General features: G+C 40.9%; 1 pseudogene; it reads left to right on the top strand.

The window, feature by feature from the left end:
* Nucleotides 1-10037, top strand: part of LOC139183136 (cytohesin-2 pseudogene) — a 30119-nt pseudogene that overhangs the window by 1403 nt on the left and 18679 nt on the right.

Genomic DNA, 10037 nt, shown 5'->3' with positions numbered 1-10037 from the left:
CAGAAGCCTCTGCTGTTCATATTTGCGGAGAAGGGCTAACTTCTGAATTAAGGGCCTGGGTCCACCTCGCCATCTTTCTGAGGGTTGGAGATCCTGTAAAGAGGCAGAGAAAATTTGAGGTCTTTTGAGGGGGAACATTTTTTTACCCTTTGGGCCCGGCATTTGCACCTTGTTTGAGAAATTAGTGCTGTAGGTGAGACAGGAAGGTTATTAGCCGTTTAAGTTTGTAGGAATGGAGAGATTAGGACACTCCTGTCTGCAGGTGCATCAGTTGGGGGATAGGCCCCCCTCCCATCTTTTTCCAACAGTTTTTTGTGGAACTGCCGGTTTGTATAAGGCACTGGTTTAGGATCTAGAGCATTGGTGAACAATCAACACAGTTCCTTTTGTCTACTCTAGAAGGTCACTTAACCCTGGAGCAAGGGGAGACATACACCAGTGCACCGCTCATTAGCAGATAAAATTTAAGGAAAGTGCAATCGACTTAAGTGTTTGGGGGCTTGCATGTTTAGCATTGAGGACTTAGTGTCTATTCTGTGCAAGGCAGATGTTGGGAGCTACAGAGATTGGATCCAATGCTCGAATCTCGGTAAAAGGGGAGGTTAAACGCCAGCTCTCATATACTATGATTCTACGGAGCCTAGTACTTGTTGGGGAAAACGGAGTACGCGCGCAAGTCAAGATATTTGAGTCCTATAATGGAAGTACAAAATACAATGGATGCATAAAAGGAGAGGACGATATTGACTGGAAGGGTTAGGAGAGGCCTTATGAAAAAAGATGATCTAAAACATGGAAATGAATGGAGGCATGAATGACCTTTCAGTTGACTCCGGCACATGGTTTAACCTCTGCCCAAGGATGAATCTCTAAGAGAAGGTACCTGTGTTTAACTTTGCTACTTGTTATGTAATTAGAACTCAAATATTGTGAAGTTACTTGAGTTGCAAATTTCTGACTGATGAGAAGGTAACCCCAAAGTTTAGAGTTTTATTGCTCTGTGGGACACTGTCCAGTTTTAACATGCCACCTTATTTGAATTCTTTTATGCCCACAAATAAATAGTCCCTCAAATCCCCTTCAGTTCAGTTCAGTCGCTCAGTCGTGTCCGACTCTCTCCGATCCCATGAATCACAGCACGCCAGGCCTCCCTGTCCATCACCAACTCCTGGAGTTCACTCAGACTCACCTCCATCGAGACAGTGATGCCATCCAGCCATCTCATCCTCTGTTGTCCCCTTCTCCTCCTGCCCCCAATCCCTCCCAGCATCAGAGTCTTTTCCAATGAGTCAACTCTTCGCATGAAGTGGCCAAAGTACTGGAGTTTCAGCTTCAGCATCATTCCCTCCAAAGAAATCCCTGGGCTGATCTCCTTCAGAATGAACTGGTTGGATGTCCTTGCAGTGGAAGGGACTCTCAAGAGTCTTCTCCAACACCACAGTTCAAAAGCATCAATTCTTCGGCGCTCAGCCTTCTTCACAGTCCAAATCTCACATCCATACATGACCACAGGAAAAACCATAACCTTGACTAGATGGACCTTTGTTGGCAAAGTAATGTCTCTGCTTTTGAATATGCTATCCAAGTTGGTCATAACTTTCCTTCCAAGGAGTAAGCGTCTTTTAATTTCATGGCTGTACTCACCATCTGCAGTGATTTTGGAGCCCCCCAAAATAAAGTCTGACACTGTTTCCACTGTTTCCCCATCTATTTCCCATGAAGTGATGGGACCGGATGCCATGATCTTTGTTTTCTGAATGTTGAGCTTTAAGTCAACTTTTTCACTCTCCCCTTTGACTTTCATCAAGAGGCTTTTGAGTTCCTCTTCACTTTCTGCCATAAGGGTGGTGTCATCTGCATATCTGAGGATATTGATATTTCTCAAGGCAATCTTGATTCCAGCTTGTGTTTCTTCCAGTCCAGCATTTCTCATGATGTACTCTGCATATAAGTTAAATAAGCAGGGTGACAATATACAGCCTTGACGAACTCCTTTTCCTATTTGGAACCAGTCTGTTGTTCCATGTCCAGTTCTAACTGTTGCTTCCTGACCTGCATACAGATTTCTCAAGAGGCAGGTCAGGTGGTCTGGTATTCCCATCTCTTTCAGAATTTTCCACAGTTTGTTGTGATCCACACAGTCAAAGGCTTTGGCATAGTCAATAAAGCAGAAATAGATGTTTTTCTGGAACTCTCTTGCTTTTTCAATGATCCAGCGGATGTTGGCAATTTGATCTCTGGTTCCTCTGCCTTTTCTAAAACCAGCTTGAACATCAGGAAGTTCACGGTTCACGTGTTGCTGAAGCCTGGCTTGGAGAATTTTGAGCATTACTTCACTAGCATGTGAGATGAGTGCAATTGTGCGATAGTTTGAGCATTCTTTGGCACTGCCTTTCTTTGGGATTGGACTGAAAACTGACCTTTTCCAGTCCTGTGGCCACTGCTGAGTTTTCCAAATTTGCTGGCATAGTGAGTGCAGCACTTTCACAGCATCATCTTTTAGGATTTGAAATAGCTCAACTGGAATTCCATCACCTCCACTAGCTTTGTTCGTAGTGATGCTTTTTAAGGCCCACTTGAGTTCACATTCCAGGATATCTGGCTCTAGATGAGTGATCACACCATCGTGATTATCTGGGTCGTGAAGATCTTTTTTGTACAGTTCTTCTGTGTATTCTTGCCACCTCTTCTTAATATCTTCTGCTTCTCTTAGGTCCATAACATTTTTGTCCTTTATCGAGCCCATCTTTGCATGAAATGTTCCCTTGGTATCTCTAATTTTCTTGAAGAGATCTCTAGTCTTTCCCATTCTATTGTTTTCCTCTATTTCTTTGCATTGATCGCTGAAGAAGGCTTTCTTATCTCTTCTTGCTATTCTTTGGAACTCTGCATTCAGATGCTTATATTTTTCCTTTTCTCCTTTGCTTTTCGCCTCTCTTCTTTTCACAGCTATCTGCAAGGCCTCCCCAGACAGCCATTTTGCAAGGTCCGATGCTGTGAAGAGCAATATTGCATAGGAACCTGGAATGTCAGGTCCATGAATCAAGGCAAATTGGAAGTGGTCACATAAGAGATGGCAAGAGTGAATGTCAACATTCTAGGAATCAGTGAACTAAAATGGACTGGAATGGGTGAATTTAACTTAGATGACCATTATATTACTACTGTGGGCAGGAATCCCTCGGAAGAAATGGAGTAGCCATCACGGTCAAGAAAAGAGTCTGAAATGCAGTACTTGGATGCAATCTCAAAAACGACAGAATGATCTCTGTTCATTTCCAAGGCAAAGCATTCAATATCACAGTAATCCAAGTCTATGCCCCAACCAGTATCGCTGAAGAAGCTGAAGTTGAACTGTTCTATGAAGACCTACAAGACCTTTTAGAACTAACACCCAAAAAAGATGTCCTTTTCATTATAGGGGACTGGAATGCAAAAGTAGGAAGTCAAGAAACACCTGGAATAACAGGCAAATTTGGCCTTGGAATACGGAATGAAGCAGGGCAAAGACTAATAGAGTTTTGCCAAGAAAATGCACTGGTCATAGCAAACACCCTCTTCCAACAACACAAGAGAAGACTGTACACATGGACATCACCAGATGGTCAACACCAAAATCAGATTGATTATATTCTTTGCAGCCAAAGCTGGAGAAGCTCTATACAGTCAGTAAAAACAAGACCAGAAGCTGACTGTGGCTCAGATCATGAACTCCTTATTGCCAAATTCAGACTGAAATTGAAGAAAGTAGGGAAAACCACTAGACCATTCAGGTATGACCTAAATCAAATCCCTTATGATTATACAGTGGAAGTGAGAAATAGATTTAAGGGCCTAGATCTGATAGATAGAGTGCCTAATGAACTATGGTCGGAGGTTCGTGACATTGTACAGGAGACAGGGATCAAGACCATCCCCATGGAAAAGAAATGCAAAAAAAAAAAAAAAAAAGCAAATCCCCTTGGAACCAGCTTTACCATCTTACTGGGTCCCTCAGTGAATTGAGTAAATGCTTAAGTGTAAGTGTTGCTCAGTCATGCCCAACTTTATGGACCCCATGGGCTGTAGTCCAACCAGGCTTCTCTCTGTCCATGGAATTCTCCATGCAAGAATACTGGAGTGGGTTGCTATTCCCTTCTCCAGAGAGCATCTTTCCGAACCAAAAATCTTAACCTGGGCCTCCTGCATTGCAGGTAGAGTCTTCACCATCTGAGCCACCAAAGAAGTCTGAGTTAATGCTTGGCTCATGTTGATTTTGTATTTGTGGGAGAAACATGTTTTGAAAGTTTTTGAAAATTTTACTTTGATATCCTCAGAGGTGACATCAGGAATGAGTGGGAGTAGTACATTCCATGGAGAAGGAAATGGCAACCCACTCCAGTGTTCTTGCCTGGAGAATCCCAGGGACAGGGGAGCCTAATGGGCTGCCGCCTGTGGGGTCGCACAGAGTCGGACACGACTGAAGCGACTTAGCAGCAGCAGCAGCAGCACATTCCAGGCAGGGAGGGATCTTGATAGGTGGGAACAGAAGTGGATCTTGGTGGGACTGGCAAACTTTCTGTAAAGGCTCAGATAAGACCACAAGGTCTGTACTGGAACTTTTGAATTCTACTATTGTAGCATGACGGAGAAGGCAATGGCAAGCCACTCCAGTACTCTTGCCTAGAAAATCCCATGGATGTAGGAGCCTTGTGGGCTGCAGTCCATGGGGTCCATACGAGTCGGACGGGACTGAGCAACTTCACTTTCACATTTCACTTTCACACAATGGGGAAGACAATGGCAACCCACTCCAGTGTTCTTGCCTGGAGAATCCCAGGGACGGCAGAGCCTGGTGGGCTGCTGTCTATGGGGTCGCACAGAGTTGGACGTGACTGAAGCGACTTAGCAGCGTTGTAGCATGAAATCAACCACAGAAAATATATAAGAAAACCAGAGTGACTGTGTTAAAAAAAAAGCTGCCGAAATTTGAATTTGTTATGTCCACATGTCACATTATTTTCTTTTCCATCCTATGTAAATACAAAAGTCATTCTTGAAGGCCATACAGAAATTAACAGCCTTAAGGCTGCAGGCCAATCCTCAGCATAGGTAGTCCAGAGCATGGGGGAAGGTAGGTCGCAACCAAATAATGGTGGCACTGAGTAGCAGGCTGATTGTTTTCAACTTATTTCTCTGACAGTGGGAAACTATTGGGTTGTTTTGAAGGGGAGTAACACTCTTGTGTTCAAGAAAGATCAATTTGGCAACAACATATAAGATGAACTGAAAATGGAGGAATTGAAGATGGCATTTGGAAGTCTGCAAGCTGAAACAACTGGCAATTTCCCTTATCAAAAAAAAAGTGCTGTGGGAAAAATTGCCTTCCATACAAATTTTTTGAAAATTCAAATCCATTGCGTTGTATTTTATAGTTTATTTACTACCCCCATTGCACATATTTTAAGGGATTTAATGTTAGTGTAGCTCTGGAAATGGCTTCCCACCCAGAAGTTTCACAAATACCATGTAATCAGGATTATCCATGCATACAGTTTATCTATTAACTGATGGAGACCCAATTTGTACCAGATCCTGTTTTTCAAATTCACTGAAAAGTTTTATATCTAGTAGGGAACAAAATCTAGTTTCAAAGATGTGTAGCTATAGTGTCAGGGCTCTGGGGAGAAAAATATGCAAACCAAATTGGCAGAAACCAGAGAATAGTTGGTATTAGCTGCCATTTCACAAATTTGATCCTAATAGTCTTCCAAGAGAAAAGAATTCCTAGGCCAGTTTAACAAACTAGTGGACTTCCCTGGTGGTCCAGTGGTTAAGAATCCATCTGCCACTGCTGGGGACACCAGTTTGATCTGTGGTCCGGGAAGATCACACGTTCCTAGGAGCAACTTAGCCCATGTGCCACAACTACTGAGCCCCATGTGCTGCAACTGTTGAAGCCCAAGCCTAGACAGACCCCATGCTGTACAGTAAGAGAAGCCATCACAATGAGAAGCCTGTGCAACACTGCAGCTAGAGAGTAGCCCCTGCTCCACAACTAGAGAAACATACCCAACATAGCCAAAAATAAAAAATTTTAAAATAGCAGTAAAAAGGAACACAAAGAATTTGTCAGTTTCAGTTGTAGCATCCATCTTTTCCCTGGTATTTTTCTGAGGCCGGAATTTAAGTGTGTGTCCACAGTCACTAATAGCAAGAGATAACTTTATAGATTGACATGAGCCATTTTTTAAAAAGTCCAGTTTTATGAATGGGTTTTCTAATAAAACAAGAACTTTTGTAAATAAAAGGTAAATGAAAGGAAAAGGAGCAAGTAGTAATCTGTTCTAGGTATAGGGTATAAGAAATCGGTCAAAGTTTAAGAGAGACAACATGACATGTTGTAAACATCACATATTCCATGATGTAAACATAACATATACCAACTTAAATTACTTTATGTTCATAAATTACTTTTTTTTTTTAACTTAAATTACTTTATGATCTCTGATACCAGCACATCTTCCTGCTAGAAACATACCCTGCCAGCCTGGTTTGGCAGTAATAGAAAGGGGTAAAAAAATGATTGTCTTATATTGAGCTTTTTCATATCCTGAGTTTTGCTGCTACTTTCTCACAGTAGAATGACAAAGGCATGAACTGCTCTAAGTGAAGAAAGAGGCTTTAAAAAGCTAATTTCATTTTAAAATAAAACATTGAAATAGCCTAAAAATGGTCTTCTACCCCAAACATCACCTTACTGCAGTTCATATTGTAGAAAATATGACAATAAATAGTGATATATTCTTAATTCTATGTAAATTATCAGTACTCTTTGGGATCAGAAAAAATGAGGTAATAGTTTTAATTTCATAGTCTTAATGAGAGAGAATGTATTACTGTTTGTGGGTAACTCTGTTTGCCATAGGTAAATAGGTCATTGTGTTTTTTCACTGAGTAAGGTGGGAAGTGACCAGAAGAAGGTTACATATACATTCAGACATTAGATTTTGGTGGAATATTAACATTTTGTTCAGCATTTTGCAGGATAACTAGGATAACTGGATATATAATGGGATGATGGAGAAAAATGATTACTTTCAAAGTTCAAGGAGCCTTTTTTTTTTTCTGATTTTTTGTTGCTCACTTGAATTTTTTTTTAATGCTCCTTTTTCTAGGAAATAAAGACTACCATTTGGGGGAAATAAGAAAAGACCAAGTGCTTAGAGATTTCATGTAAAAAATATTTGGAGGGAATTCCTTGGTAGTCCAGTAGGTAGGACTCTACTCTTTCACTACTGTGGGCCCGGTTCATCCCTGATCAGGGAACTAAGATCCCACAAGCCACTCAATGTGGCAAAAAAAAAAAAAATGGAATTTATCATATGCCTGATACAGCAATGCCTGATACTGTTCCTGACTTCCAGGAATTGTAGAAAAGATAAATAAGTAAATACATAAACTATAATGCATGGTGATGAGTTCTATATTAGAGCTGTAAACAGAGTACTGTGGGAACAGCAACCCAAAGAAATAAGTAGAGTCTGGGAAAGTGTCAAAAAGGGATAATGATCAAAGCTGAGTTTCAAAGGCTGAATTAATTTCTCCTAGGCCAATGGTGAGAGGCGGAAGAGGTTATTCCAGGCATAAGATAGCACATAAAAAGGAATGGAATTTTCAAGGATCTGTGCAAAGTTCAGCATGGCCAGAGCTTAGGAGAGACTGTAGATAAAGGAGAGTAGTGAGAAATAAGGCAGCAAATTCAGTGGGTTCAGGGCAGATGGTAAATGGCCCTATATGCTTGCTTAAGGAGTTTGGATTTAATTCTGCTGGCAACAGAAGTTTTTTTTATTAATCATATAGGAATGATGCTACAGTGTGAGTGGACAAGCTTCTTGACTATAGGGACTGGTGTCATATTTGTCTTTGTGTTTCCAGTGCCAGACACGTAATAGATGCTCAAAAGTTTGTGGAATATAATTTGCTGTAAAAAGACTGCAGACAGGCCAGCTATGGTAGTTTAGGCAAGACAGTAGACCCAGAACTAAAACAATCGCTGAGGAATTGAAGAGGAGTGCTTACCCAAAATTTTGACTAATTTCTGACCTTGAAGACCAGTTAGAAAAGGGGGACGAGATAAAGAGGCTTCTAGTTTGGGAGAGTGGGTGAATGACACCATTAGCTGAAACTGAAAGGGACAGATGGAGAAGTAAAAAGAGACTTTAATATTGTATATATTTAGTAGTTGAGGGAAGGTTTTTTATTTTTGTGGCTTGTTTAGGAATGAGGAAGGGTTTTTGTTTTGTTTTTATCATGTTTGAAGAGTAAGAGAAAAAGCCAGTAGAAAGGGAGTGGTCGAAGACAGGATAATTGAGAGCACAAGGTCTGATATGAGGCGCAGAGGATAAAACCCAGAGGAAATAGAGAAGGCGATGAATGTCTAAGGGCTTTTAAATTATTATATAAGCAAGTTCTAAACCCCTTAACATACAAAAACTCAAGGCTAAAAACAAAAAACAAAAGGCTTGGCTTGTAAGGAGATCTCTTATGTAGTGTATACAGATAGAACTATTTTGGTACTCTAACCCTAAGTTTTGGGTTTCTGTGATAGATTGAATGCTTGTGTCCCCCCAAAATTTATAGGTTGAAATCCTAACTCCCAATGTGATGGTGTTAGGAGGTGGAGACTTTGAGAGGTACTTAGGACATGAGGGTGAACCATCATAAATGGGATTAGTGCCCTTTTAGAAGGGAACCCAGAGACCAACTGCTCTTGTCTCATCTTTCCACCATGTGAGGATACAATGAAAAGTCTGTAACTGCAAAGACAGCCTGTTCAGCAGAACCCTACCATGCTAGTACCCTGATCTCAGATTTCTTAGCCTCCAAAACTGTAAGAAGTAAAGTTCTATTGATTCTAAGCTATGTAGTACATAGTACTTTGTTAGAGCAGCCCAACATTTGCCAAAGATGATCAGTCATATATCAAAGTGATGATTTCTCATACAGATCCAATCACCTTTGTATAAACTTTAATGATAACTAATAACAGGAATGAGGGCATTCCTTTTTTTTTAATATTTATTTTTATTTATTTGACTGTGCCTAGTCTTAGTTATCGGAGAAGGCAATGGCCACCCACTCCAATACTCTTGCCTGGAAAATCCCATGGACAGAGGAGCCTGGTGGGCTGCAGTCCATGGGGTCGCAAAGAGTTGGACACGACTGAGCGACTTCATTTTCACTTTTTCCCTTTCATGGATTGGAGAAAGAAATGGCAACCCACTCCAGTGTTCTTGCCTGGAGAATCCCAGGGATGGCGGAGCCTGGTGGGCTGCCGTCTATGGGGTCGCACAGAGTCGGACACGACTGAAGTGACTTAGCAGCAGTAGCAGCAGTCTTAGTTATGGCACATGAGATCTTCGATCTTCATTGTGGTACACAGGATGTTTAATTGTGGCATGCAGGATCTTTAGTTGCAGCATGCGAATTCTAAGTGGTGGCATGTGGGATATAGTTTCCTGACCAGGGATCTAACCCAGGCCCCCTGCCTTGGAAGTGCAGAGTCTTAGCCACTGGACCACCAGGGAAGGCTCAAGAATGGGAGTACTCTTGATAGAGTCCTGATACAGACTCAAGAATATTTTGTACTGAAGCTCATATCTGAAAAAAATAAAAGAATACTTTGTTACCTAAATAGTGAAGTTTCATCACTTTAATATTCTTATTTTCAGTATAAAATTGTAGGTTCCAAAGAGTCAGAGATTTTGTCTTGTTTGTTGTATTCCTAGGGCCTGATACGTAATAGATCTTTCTTCCATTCATTTATGCAACACATTTATTAAGCGCCTTCTATGACCCAGCATTGTTGTAGATGCTCAGGATATAACAATAAACAAAACAAAAATCCTTACCCTCAAAGAGCTTACACTGTAGTCAGGGAGACAATAAAGAAGCAAGAAATATGCTGAGATGTATTATTCAATATCTTTTACAAAAAGATATAAGAAGTTACAATCACTGCCAAATATCTAATATACATTAAAATTACACATTCT

The sequence above is a fragment of the Bos indicus genome, chromosome 5 (assembly GCF_029378745.1).
Source record: "Bos indicus isolate NIAB-ARS_2022 breed Sahiwal x Tharparkar chromosome 5, NIAB-ARS_B.indTharparkar_mat_pri_1.0, whole genome shotgun sequence".
In the NCBI taxonomy this organism is placed as follows: Eukaryota; Metazoa; Chordata; class Mammalia; order Artiodactyla; family Bovidae; genus Bos; species Bos indicus.
The sequence above is the reverse complement of the archived record's forward strand: the minus strand, read 5'-3'. Positions and strand labels throughout refer to the sequence as shown.